Source organism: Saimiri boliviensis, chromosome 14 (genome assembly GCF_048565385.1).
Source record: "Saimiri boliviensis isolate mSaiBol1 chromosome 14, mSaiBol1.pri, whole genome shotgun sequence".
NCBI classification, from domain to species: Eukaryota; Metazoa; Chordata; class Mammalia; order Primates; family Cebidae; genus Saimiri; species Saimiri boliviensis.
In genome coordinates, this window is record NC_133462.1 from 39,070,360 (window position 1) to 39,084,250 (window position 13,891).

Here is a 13,891-nt window from a genome sequence, read left to right on the forward strand (position 1 = left end):
GTGGTAGGTATGTGGGCACGTGTGAGTGTGTTTGTGTGTGTTTAAGTGGTTGTGTGTACAAGGATCTGTATTATATAGGTGTCTGTGTCCCGAGGATGGAAGTAATGCGTGTGTGTGTGTGTGTATGTCTGTTTTTGGAGTGCATGTGAGTTTGCATGTCTCTGTGCATCTAAACCTACTTGTGTGTTATAAGGGTGTGACTGACATCTCTGTCAATGCAGGAGTATGGAGAGACATTAAGAATGTGTGTTTTCAGGCCGGGCGCGGTGGCTCAAGCCTGTAATCCCAGCACTTTGGGAGGCCGAGGCGGGTGGATCACGAGGTCAAGAGATCGAGACCGTCCTGGTCAACATGGTGAAACCCCGTCTCTACTAAAAATACAAAGAATGAGCTGGGCATGGTGGCGCGTGCCTGTAGTCCCAGCTACTAGGGAGGCTGAGGCAGGAGAATTGCTTGAACCCAGGAGGCGGAGGTTGCGGTGAGCCGAGATCGCGCCATTGCACTCCAGCCTGGGCAACAAGAGAGAAACTCCGTCTCAAAAAAAAAAAAAAAAAAGAATGTGTGTTTTCAAGAACAGAAAACCAAACACTGCATGTTCTCACTCATAAGTGGGTGTTGAACAATGAGAACACATGGACACAGGGAGGGGAACATCACACACTGGGGTCTGTTGAGGGGTGGGAAACTAGGGGAGGGATAGCAGGGGATGGGGAGATTGCGGAGGAATAACATTAGGAGAAATGCCTGATGTAGGTGACGGGAGAATGGAGGCAGCAAGCCACCATAGCATGTGTATACCTATGTAACAATCCTGCAAGATCTGCACATGTACCCCAGAACTTAAAGTAAAATTAACAACAACAACAACAAAAGAATGTATTTCAGGCCAGGCTTGGTGGCTCAGGCCTGTAATCCCAGCACTTTTCGAGGCTGAGGCGGGTAGATTTCTGGAGGCCAGGAGTTCAAGAGCAGCCTGGCCAACTTAGCGAAATCCCATCTCGACTGAAAATAAATAAATAAATAAGTAAATAAAAATTGGAGAGGCATAGTGATTCATGCTTGTAATCTCAAGTACTCAGGGGGTTGAGAAGGGAGAATCGCTTGAACTGGGGAGGCAGAGGCCAAGACCATGCCACTGCACTCAAGCTTGTGCAACAGAATGAGACTGTATCTCCAAAAAAAAGTGTGTCTATTTCTGCAGTAGTGTGGCTATTTGTGTCTACGAGTGTGCTTGTGTGGCAGTACTGGGTGTATTTGCAACTGTCTTTGTGTATTTGTCTGGTATCTGCAGCGAGAGCTGGGAGATGGCTCTGTGGAGGTGAGGATGTGTGTGTCTCAGTGGGTTTGTATCTGAGTGTGTAATGTGGCTGTGGATGTGTGATCTATGATGAGCAGTTCCTGACTATATTTTTGTGCATATACATGTGTTTACGTATGAGTATCTTTGTGGATTTGAATATGCAGTGATCGCCTGAGAGTGACAGATTGTGTAAGCATGAAAGCAAGTGTAAGTGCAAGAATACCTGTTTCTGCCAGGTGCAGTGGCTCGCGCCTGTAATCCCAGTGCTTGGGGAGGCCAAGGCTGGTGGATTGCCTGAGGTCAGGAGTTCAAGAACAGCCCGACCAACATGGTGAAACCCCATCTCTACTAAAAATACAAGTTAGCTGGGCGTGGTCATGTGTGCCTGTCATTCCAGCTACTCAGGAGGCTGAGGCAGGAGAATCTCTTGAACCCAGGAGGCAGAGGTTATAGTGAGCTGAGATTGCGCCACTGCACTCCAGACTGGGCAACAGAGCAGGATTTTATCTCAAAAAAAATAATAAAATTGCAGCACTTTGGGAGGCTGAGGTGGGTGGATCACCTGAGGGAGTTCAAGACCAGCCTGGCCAACATGGAGAAACCCCGTCTCTACTAAAAACACAAAATTAGCCAGGCGAGGTGGCGCACACCTCTGATCCCAGGTACTCGGGAGGCTGAGGCAGGAGACTCACCTGAACCCGGGAGGTGGAGGTTGCAGTGTGCCGAGATCACAGCACTGCACCCAGCCTGGATAACAAGAGTGAAACTCTGTCTCAAAAAAAAAAAAAGCAATGAAATGGAAAGACACTGTGGCATGCAGGTCCCCAAGACCCCTGACCCCAGATGGTGGCCCCAGAGCTGGCTCTTTGTTGAAATTGCAGGGTCCCCCACCATACGTTGCACATGTGTGTTTGGGGCGTAGGTCTCATGGTCCAGAGCATGTGAGCAGGCATGGGGGTGGGTGTGCCAAGGGAGGGGAGCTGGGGCGTGGGCCCTCCTGTCAGGATGTGCCCATGCAGGAGTGGGTGTGGGTACGCAAAGGGCCAGTGTCTATGTGTTGGAGCACAGGTGTGGATATGGATGACGCACACCCCGGCTCCTGTCCCAGCCCCTTCGAGGGACCTAAACAAGGTCCTGTCCCCACTGGACCTCAGTTTCCCCATCTGGGGACCTGGGGCTCCTGGCACCGAGAAGCGTTTCCAGCAGGAAATGATGCACCCGCCACCCCCTTCCCCTCTGTGATCCTGGCGTGTCCTGCGGGCTCACACGCGGGTTCGCTTTTCCTGGGATGGTTCCCATGACCTTTGTGGATCCCAAGGACAGACCCAGCAAAGGCAGCAAATGCAGCTTGCTCACACACAATCCGGGGACACGTTGGGTGGACACACAGGTTCAGCTTCCTGCCCAGGGAAGGGGCTGCAGGTTGGAAAGCATGGGTTGGGGGCCATCCAGGTCCAGAGGTGTCGGTGCAGGGTGAGTGCTCCTGCCCCTGCCTCCAGGAGCCTCCATGGGCCCAGCCCCCACACTGGGCGGACTGGAAAGCCTGGCTGGTCTAGACTGCCCCACCCACACACCGCCAGCTGAAATCAAGATCCCACCTGCCCCTGAGGGCCTGTTCCTACGGCCCAGGCAGCCTCAGACACACTGGCTGTCCTGTGGGCATGGAGGGGCTGCCCCTCCCTGAGCCCCCTTTCAGCCCGCCTAAAGTCCCTGCCTCCCGCCTCCTCCCACACCTGGAGCTCTTTGGGCTCTCACGCCTCCTAACTCATTAGACAGAGCCTGGTTATTAAACTGGGGGTGGGGATGGATTAGAGGGTTTATAGGTCAGGAGTTGAGGATTGGGTTTGGGGGAGCATATGAAACCCCATAAAATTACCTGCAAAATTCTGCCTGTGTGTGCACTTCAGCGGTCACACTCACAGATGACAATTTCTGAGTGTGTTATGTGCCCGACAGCATCTCGTTGATCCTCACGCCAGCGCCAGCCTCATGAGGATTGTACCCATTTTACAGACAGGAAGACTGAGCCATACCCCACGGAGAATGGAAGGAGGTTTTGAGCCCAAGTCACGGGATCTAGGGTCCACCAGCTGAGCCACTTTGCAGCCCTTCAATTGTTAGGCTGGCTCACCCTTCTCTCAACGTCTACACCTTTCAGGATGGGCACGGGGACTCACGCCTGTAATCCCAGCACTTTGGGAGGCCAAGGCGGGCAGATCACCTGAAATCAGGGGTTTGAGACCAGTCTGGGCAACATGGCGAAACCCCATCTCTACTAAAAATACAAAAATTAGCCAGGCATGGTGGCAGATGCCTGCAATCCCTGCTACTAAGGAGGCTGATGCCAGAGAATCGCTTGAACCTGGGAGTCGGAAGTTGCAGTCAGCTGAGATCGTGCCACTGCACTCCAGCCTGGGCAACAAAGTGAGACTCTGTCTCAAAAAAAAAAAAAAAGTTGGCCAGGCGCGGTGGCTCAAACCTGTAATCCCAGCACTTTGGGAGGCTGAGGCGGGTGGATCACGAGGTCAAGAGATCGAGACCATCCTGGTCAACACGGTGAAACCCCGTCTCTACTAAAAATACAAAAAATTAGCTGGGCATGGTGGCGCGTGCCTGTAATCCCAGCTACTCAGGAGGCTGAGGCAGGAGAATTGCCTGAACCCAGGAGACGGAGGTTGTGGTGAGCCAAGATCGTGCCATAGCACTCCAGCCTGGGTAACAAGAGCAAAACTCCGTCTCAAAAAAAAAAAAAAAAAAATCTATGACTTTCAAATGGGATGGGGTGAGGCCTGTAGTTGTGGAGATCTCAGAGCACAGGAAAGATGAGGTCCTCTCTCCAAACCTTTATCACAAAGTGAGTGATGGTGATGGGATTTGGGAGGGCCACCGCTTTGAGCACCACATCAGTGCAGTGACACACGTTGGCCTGCCCCTCTGAACTTCAGAATCGTTGCATGGAGTTTATTTTATTATTTATTTATTTATTTATTTCTGAGATGGAGTCTTACTCTTTTTGCCCAGGCTGGAGTGAATTGGTGCAATTTTGTCTCACTGCAACCTCTGCCTCCCAAGTTCTGGCAATTCTCCTGCCTCAGCTTCTCAAGTAGCTGGGATTACAGGTACCTGCCACCTCAAGAGCTAATTTTTGTAGTAGAGACGGGGTTTCACTATGTTGCCCAGGCTGGTCTCAAACTCCTGACCTAAAGTGATTAGCCCACTTCCACCTCCCAAAGAGCTGGGATTACAGGTGTGAGTCACCGCACCTGGCCAGGATGGAGTTTATTATCAGCACATCCTAGGGACTTCAGGGACACGTGTCTGAAATATTTCAAAAGAATTCTTTGGCCAGGCACAATGGCTCATGCCTGTAATCCCAGCACTTTGGGAGGCTGAGGCAGGCAGATCACAAGGTCAGGAGTTTGAGACCAGCCTGGCCAATATGGTGAAACCCTGTCTCTCTTAAAGATTAAAAAATTAGCCAGGTGTGGTGGCTGCAGTCCCAGCTACTCGGGAGACCGAGGCAGGAGAAGCACTTGAACCCAGGAGGTGGAGGTTGTTGCAGTGAGCTGAGATCCTACCACTGCACTCAAGCCTGGGCAACAGAGGAAGACTCTGTCTTAAAAAAAAAAAAAAAAAAAGAAGAATTCTTTATATATCTTTAGATATACATAATATATGTAAATATTATATGTATATAAAATATATATGTATATAGTAGAAATCAGGTCTCGCTCTGCTGCCCAGGCTGGAGTGCAGTGATGCGATCATAGCTCACTGTAGACTGGAACTCCTGGGCTCAAGCCATCCTCCTGTCTCAGCCTCCTGTATAGCTAGAACTACAGGTGTGCATCAACATACCCTGCTAATTTAAAAAATATTTTGTGTGCAGGGCGCAGTGGCTCATGCCTGTAATCCGATGATTTTGGGAGGCTAAGGCAGGCAGATCATGGGGTCAGGAGGTCCAGACCATCCTGGCTAACATGGTGAAACCCTGTCTCTACTAAAAATACAAAAAATTAGCCGGGCGTGGTGTTACATGCTTGTAGTCCCAGCCACTCGGGAGGCTGAGGCAGGAGAATCGCTTGAACCCAGGAGATATGTAGAGATGGGTCTGGCTATGTTGCCCAGGCTGGTTTCAAACACCTGGCCTCAAGTGATCCTTCCACCTCTGCCTCCCAAAGTGCTGGGATTATAGGTGTGAGCCACCTTGGCCAGTCTCAAAATAAGTTTTTGAGATGGAGTTTCGCTCTTGTTCCCCAGGCTGGAGTGTAATGGTGTGATCTCGGCTCACAGCAACCTCTGGCTCCTGGTTCAAGGGATTCCCCTGCCTCAGTCTCCCAAGTAGCTGAGATTAAAGACATGCGCCACCACGCCCTGCCAATTTTTGTATTTTTAGTAGAGACAGGGTTTCTCCATGTTGGTCAGGCTAGTCTCCAACTCTTGACCTCAGGTGATCTGCCTGCCTTGGCCTCCCAAAGTGCTGGGATTACAGGCATGAACCACCACACCCAGCCTGAGAAACCCCAATTCTACAAAACATGCAAAAAATTCTCCAGGCATGGTGGCCCGCACCTGTAGTCCCCGCTACTTGGGAGAGTGGCTGAGTCAGGAGAATCCCTTGAGCCTGGGAGGTTGAGGTTGCAGTGAACCAAGTCGTGATGATGCCACTGCACTCCAGCCTGGGCAACAGAGCAAGATCCTGTCTCAAAACAAAACCAAACCAACAACCCGACATGCTAGACATGCTAGGCCCGGAGGCTCACACCTGTAACTCCAGCACTCTGGGAGGCCAAGGCAGGAGAATTACTTGAGGTCAGCCTCAAAACAAAAAACAAACAAAATATTGTGCATGCCAGGGGCCAGCCCTGTCCCTGTGCCTCCTGACAGCTGCATTTAGCTGCAATAAACTAATATGGGTGAAAGAGATCATTTCAGCCAGGGATGAAATAGTGGGACAGTCACACAGCCCAGCAGGGGCGCTAGTGGCAGTCAGGGAGGGAGCTGCTTTCTCAGGGGTAGTGGTCGGGGCCAGCTTCTTTGAGGAGGAGGGAGAAGGAGGACAGTGAATAGGACGAGGAAAAGAGGCAGGTGGAGGAAGAGCATTCCAGGCAGAGCGAGCTGCAAGGACAAAGGCCCTGGGGAAGGACCAAGCTGGTGCTCAAGGAAGGTCACCGTCCCCGGAGTGCAGCCCGGAGTGAGGCAAGGAGATGCTGGAGGGTGTTTGTTGCTGCCCAAACTCTCCCTGGTGAAGGACCACTTTTTTTTTTTTTTTTTTTAGACGGAGTTTCGCTCTTGTTGCCCAGGCTAGAGTGCAATGGTGGCGCCATCTCGACTCACTGCAACCTCCACCCCCCGGATTCGAGTGAGCCTCCTGCCTCAGTCTTCTGAGTAGCTGGGACTATAAGCACACGCCACCATGCCGGCTAATTTTTTGTATGTTTTTGTATTTTCTTTTTTCTTCTTCTTCTTCTTCTTCTTTTTTTAAACCCATACTGTCTAATTTTTTTGGTTTTTAATATTTGTGTGTGTGTGTGTGGTTTTTTTTTTTTTTTTTTTTTTTTGTATTTTATTTTTGAGACAGAGTCTTTTCTGTCACCCAGGCTGGAGTGCAGTAGCTCGATCTCGGCTCACTGCAACCTTCGCCTCCTGGGTTCAAGCGATTCTCCTGCCTCAGCCTCCCGAGTAGCTGGGACTACAGGTGCATGCCACTACATCTACTAAAAATTTTTGTATTTTTAGTAGAGATGGGGTTTCACCATGTTGCCTCAGCTGATAAAATAATTTAAAAATTAGCCAGGTGTGGTGGTGTGTGCCTCTGGTCCCAGCTGCTTGGGAGGCTAAGGCGGGAGGATCCTTTGAGCCCAGGAGTTTGAAGGTGCAGCAAGCTATGACTATACCACCATACAACAGCCTAGGTGACAGAGAGAGGCTCTCAAAAAAAAAAAAAAAAAGAAAGAAAGAAAGAAAGATGTTGGATGTTTTAATTCAAAGTATAAAATGAATATTTGTGACTCCATACTGATGTCAAGAGATGAGCAAGCAGGGCATGGTGGCTCAGGTCTGTAATCCCAGCACTTTGGGAGGCTGAGGCAGCTGGATTGCCTGAGGTCAGAAGTTCAAGACCAGCCTAACCAACATGGTGAAACCCAGTCTCCACTAAAAATACAAAAATTAGTTGGGTATGGTGATGGGCACCTGTAATCCCAGCTATGCAGGAGACTGAGGCAGAAGAATCGCTTGAACCTGGGAGGCAGAGGTTGCAGTGAGCCAAGATTGTGCCATTGCACTCCAGCCTGGACAACAAGAGTGAGACTCCGTCTCAAAAAAAATAAAAAGACAAAAGAGAAAGAAATGAGCAGGCCAGGTATGGTGGCTCATGTCTGTAATCCCAACACTTTGGGAGGCTGAAGTGGGAAGATCGCTTGAGGCCAGGAGTTCCAGATCAGCCTGGGCAACATAGCAGAATCCCATCTCTACTAAAAATTAAATAAACTAGCTGGGCATGGTGGTGCATACCTGTAATACCAGCTATTCAGGAGGCTGAGGTGGGAGGATTGCTTGAGACGGGGAGGCTGGGGCTGCAGTAAGCTGTGTTTGCACGAGTGCACTTCAGCCTGGGCAACAGAGAGAGACCCTGTCTCAAAAAATAAAAGAGCACATAATGTCATGACAGGGATGAGGGACTTCTTCCCCTGCAGAAGAATTTCAGATAATTCAGATAATGCTCTGCCCTCAAGGAGTGGAACCTAATTCCCCAATCCTTAGGTGTAGGTTACATGGGGTGCCTTCCTTCCAAAGAGTACAGTATAGAAGGAGAAAGGGGGGGGGATTAATTTTACAGTGGAGAAACCTAACACACTACTCCAGCAGACGGTCAAAGACAACGTTCACAGTCAGAGATCGTGTTATTAGTATGTGCTTTTTTGTTCGTTTGAGGCAGGGTCTTGCTGTGTTACCCAGACTGGAGTGCAGTGGTGCAATCACAGCTCACTGCAGCCTCCACCTCCTAGGCTCAAGCAATCCTCCTGCCTCGGCCTCCCAACTAGGTGAGACTGCAGGCGGGTGTCACCACACCTGGCTAATTTTTCTTTTTTTGAGACAAAGTCTCCCTTTGTCACCCAGGCTGGAGTGCTGTGGCAACATCTGGGCTCACTGAAACCTCTACCTCTTGGGTTCAAGTGATCCTTCTGCTTCAGCCTCCCAAGTAGCTGGGATGACAGGTGCATGCCACTATGCCTGGCTAATTTTTGTCTTTTTAATAGAGATGGGGTTTCACCATGTTGGCCAGTCTGGTCTCAAACTCCTGACCTCAGGTGATCCACCTACCTCAACCTCCCAAAGTGCTGGGATTACAGGGGTGAGCCACTGTTCCCAGCCTAGTATGCTCTTGATACAATACAATGAAAACTATATTTTGCCTCTGTGATCTTCCTCCTCCAAATCCATGGTCTGTTTTTAATCAGAAATATCAGAAAAGTTCCAATAAAGAGGCATTCTACAATATAACCACCCAGTCCTCAAAACTGGCATGGTCATCAGAAACAAGAAAAGTCTGAGAAACTGATTGGAAGGAGATGTGATGATTAAATGTCATGTGAGGCCAGGTGCAGTGGCTCACGTCTGTAATCCCAGCACTTTGGGAGCCTGAGGCAGGCAGATCACTTGAGGTCAAGAGTTCGTGACCAGCCTGCCCAACATGGTGAAACCCCATCTCTACTCAAAGTACAAAAAGTTAGTCAGGCATGGTAATGTGAACCTGTAATCCCAGTTACTTGGGAGGCTGAGGCAGGAGAATTGCTTGAACCCTCCAGGTGGAGGTTGCAGGGAGCCGAGATCATGCCACTGCACTCCAGCCTGGTTGACAGAGTGAGACTCCATCTCAAATAAATGAGTGAATGAATGAATGAATGAAATCCTACATGGGATCCTGGGACAGAAAAGGGTATTAAGGGAAAGCTGAAGAAACTGAATGAGGGGCCTTTACTTACTAAAAATGTATCAATATTGTTTCATTCTGGGAGGCGGAGGTTGCAGTGAGCCCAGATCGCAGCACTCCATTCCAGCATGGGCAACAAAGGGAGACTCCATCTAAAAAAATTACAAAATAAAAATAAAAAATTAAAAATCGGTTCATTCATTGTATCAAATGTGCCATACCAAGGTAAGATGTTAATAAAAGAGGAAACTGTATTGTGTATGTGTTGGGGGAGAATGAGTGTACTCGAACTCTCTGTACTATCTGCTGGATTTTTCTGAAAAAAAATTTTTTTTTTTGAGATGGAGTCTCACCCTGTCTCCAAGGTTGGAGTGCAGTGGTGCAGTCTCAGTGCACTGCAACCTCCGCCTCCCAGGTTCAAGCCATTCTCCTGCCTCAGCCTCCTGAGTAGCTGGGATGACAGGATATGCCACCACACCCAGCTCATTTTTCGTATCTTTAGTAGAGATGGGGGTTTCACCATGTTGACCAAGCTGGTCTTAAACTCCTGACCTTGTGATCTGCCTGCCTTGGCCCTCCAAAGTGCTGGGATTACAGGTGTGAGCCACTGCGCCTGGCCCAATTTTTCTGAAAATTTAACACTGTTCTTTAAAAAGTCTATTAGCTGAGCATGGTAGCACAAGCCTGTTTCCCAGCTACTCAGGGGACTGAGGTGAGAGGGTCACTTGAGCCCAGCAGTTGGAGGCTGCAGTGAGCTGTGATTGCACCACTGCAACTCCATCCTGGGCAAAAGAGCAAGACCTTGTCTCCAAGAAAGTGAAAAAAAAAAAAATCTATTACTACAGGAAGGAATTTAAAAGGCATGAAGAACATGAGCCCAGCTATCATAAAATTACTATGTCAGGCCGGGCGCGGTGGCTCAAGCCTGTAATCCCAGCACTTTGGGAGGCCGAGGCGGGTGGATCATGAGGTCAAGAGATCGAGACCATCCTGGTCAACATGGTGAAACCCCATCTCTACTAAAAATACAAAAAATTAGCTGGGCATGGTGGCGCGTGCCTGTAATCCCAGCTACTCGGGAGGCTGAGGCAGGAGAATTGCCTGAACCCAGGAGGCAGAGGTTGCGGTGAGCCGAGATGGCACCACTGCACTCCAGCTGGGTAACAAGAGCAAAACTCCGTCTCAAAAAAAAAAAAAAAAAAAAAAAAATTACTATGTCAAATTATTATAACAATTCTATTTATTTATTTATTGAGACAGGGTTTCACTCTGTCACTCAGTCTGGAGTGCAGTGGTGTGATGATGGTCCACTGCAGCCTGGACCTCCCAGGCTCAAGTGATCCTCCCACCTCAGCCTCCCAAGTAGCTGGGACTACAAGCATGTACCACCACATCTTGCTAATTTATTTTTTATTTTGCTGAGATAGGGGTCTGGCCAAGTTGCCCAGGCTGCACTGGAACCCCTGGGCTTCAACAATCCTCTGGCCTTGGCCTCCCAAAGTGCTGGGATCATAGGCGTGAGCCATTGTACCCACACTTTAAAGATTCTAAAAGCTGGCCAGGTGTTGTGGCTCACCGCTATAATCCCAGCACTTTGAGAGGCAGAGGCACACGGAGCACCTGAGGTAAGGCGTTCGAGACCAGCTTGGCCAACACGGTGAAACCCTGTCTCTACTAAAAATACAAAAAGCCAGGCGTAGTGGTGCAAGCTACTCGGGAGGCTAAGGCAGGAGAATTGCTTGAACCCGGGAGGCTGAGGTTGCAATGAGCCAAGATCGTGCCACTGCACTCCAACCTGGGTGACAGAGTGAGATTCCATCTCAAAAAAACCCATAATAAAAATAAAGATTCTAAAAGCTTATTCTTTTCCAGACTTTCTCCTCTGAATGGGAAATGAACCATCTGGGACCAGCTGCAGGCTGCGGCTCACACTGAGTAGTACAGGGTTTCTTGAGCACGGCACTATTGAGATGTAGAATATTCGGGTACTTCTCACCATGGGGCCGCTCTGTGCATTGCATGGCGTTCAGCAGCACCCTTGTTCTCTACCTGCCAGATGCCAGGGGCAGCCCCTCCAGTCGTGACAACCCAAAATGTCTCCAGACATTGCCAAATGTCCCCCAGCAAGCTGAGTCATTGTCCCCTTGAAAACCATGTATAGGCCAGGTGTGGTGGCTCACACCTGTAATCCCAGCACTTTGTGGGGCTAAGGAGGAGGGATCATTTGAGGTCAGGAGTTTGAGACCAGCCTGGCCAACGTCGTGAAACCCCATCCAAGAATATATACCAAGAATATTAAAAAAATAAAATAAGCCAGGTGTGGAGGCACAGGCCTGTAATCCCAGCTACTCCGGAGGCTGAGGCAGGGGAATTGCTTGAACCCAGGAGGCAGAGGTTGCAGTGAGCTGAGATCATGCCACTGCACTCCAGCCTGGGCAACAGAGTGCGACTACATCGAAAAAAAAAGAAAAAAAAAAAAGGTCAGGCGCAGTGGCTCACATCTGTAATTCCAGCACTTTGGGAGGCTGAGGTGGGCAGATCACCTAAGGTGGGGAGTTCAAGACAAGCCTGACCAACACGGAGAAACCCCATCTCTACTAAAAATATAAAATTAGCAAGGCGTGGTGCTACGTGCCTGTAATCCCAGCTACTCTGGAATCTGAGGCAGGAGAATCACTTGAACCTGGGAGGCGGAGGTTGCAGTGACCCAAGATCATGTCCCACTGCACTCCAGCCTGGGCGACAGAGCAAGACTCCATATCAAAAAAAAAAAGAAGAAGAAGAAGAAAGAAAGAAAAGCCATGTGCATACGGGTAACAAAATCAAACCTGAAAACTTGGTCCAGAAAAACCTATGCATACCTGTGAGCATCAGGTTGGCCTTGGGGGACCCAGTGTCACCAAGACAATTTCAGGTAGACCACAGATGCTTCACTAACGAGGCCAGTCCCGGGGTGTGGCTTTGGGGCCGGGGAGCACCTGGGGTGCAGAATGCGCTGAGACGGAATCGGCAGGGCTTGCTGGCGGATGGAACAGGCCGCCAGGAGAGGAAGGGTGGAGACTTGGAAGATGCCCAGATCTCTGCCTTTCGAAAGCAGGTAGATGGTGGTGCTGCCTGCTGAGATGGGGACAGGAGATGAGGGGCCAGGTTGGGAGGGGAGGATGAGTTTCGTCTTTGACAGGTTGAGTTTCACATCCTGGAGGGCCATCAAGAAGGCCAGAAATTTGTCATCTTTACCACGTGATGATGAGTGCTGGCCCAGGTGCCTCCAACAGTACACAAGATCCCCAAAGGAGTGAGAGGAGTGAGCCATGATCACACCACCGCATTCCAGCCTGGGTGACAGAGCAATACCCTCTCTCTCTCTTTTTTTTTTTTTTTTGAGATGGAGTTTCGCTGTTGTTACCTAGACTGGAGTGTAATGGCGCGATCTGGGCTCACTGCAACCTCCGCCTCCTGGGTTCAAGCAATTCTCCTGCCTCAGCCTCCTGAGTAGCTGGGATTACAGGCACGTGCCACCATGCCCAGCTAATTTTTGTATTTTTAGTAGAGTCGGGGTTTCACCTTGTTGACCAGGACGATCTCAATCTGTTGACCTCGTGATCCACCCGCCTCAGCGTCCCAAAGTGCTGGAATTATAGGCGTGAGCCACCGCACCCGGGCTTTTTTTAAGATGGAGTTTTGCTCTGTCACCCAGGCTAGAGTGCAATAGCATGATCTCGGCTCACTGCAACCTCCATCTCCCAGGTTGGAGCGATTCTCCTGCCTCAGCCTCCTGAGTAGCTGGGATTATAGGCACCTAACACCATGCCCAGCTAACTTTTTGTACTTTTAGTAGAGATGGGGTTTCACCATGTTGGCCAGGCTGGTCTTGAACTCCTGACCTCAGGTGATCCACCTGCCTCAGCCTCCCAAAGTGCTGGGATTACAGGTGTGAGCCACCGTGCTCAGCCCCTATCTTTTAAAACAAAACACAAAAAAGGCCAGACATGGTGGCTCACACATGTAATCCCAGAACTTTGGGAGTCCGAGGCGGGTGGAACACTTGAGGTCTGGAGTTTAAGACCAGCCCGGCCAACATGGTGAAACCCCATCTTTATTAAAAATACAAAAATTAGCTGGGCATGGTGGTACATGCCTGTAAATCCAGCTACTTGGGAGGCTGAGGCACGAGAATCACTTCAACCTGGGAGGTGGAAGTTGCTGTGAGCCAAGATCGTCCCACTGTACCCCAGCCTGGGTGACAGAGCAAGACTCCTTTTTTTTTTAAAAAAAAAAAAAGCTCTCAAGCTATGAAAAGACATCAAAGAAACTTAAGTGCATATGGCTAAATGAAAGAAAACAGTCAATCTGAAAGGGCTACTTACAGTATAGTTCTCCAGCGCTATGACATTCTGGAAAATATGAAGATACTGAAAGCTCAGCAGTTACTCAGTGGCTAAGGTGAAGGAGGGATGAGTAGGTGGAACATGGAGAATGTTTAGGATCATGAAACTACTCTTTATGATACTATAATGGAGGTCTGGGCGTGGTGGCTCATGCTTGTAATACCAGCACTTTGGAAAGCAGAGGTGAATGGGTCACTTGAGGTCAGGAGTTCAAGACCACCCTGGCCAACATGGTGAAACCCCATCTCCACTAAAAAGACAAAAAAT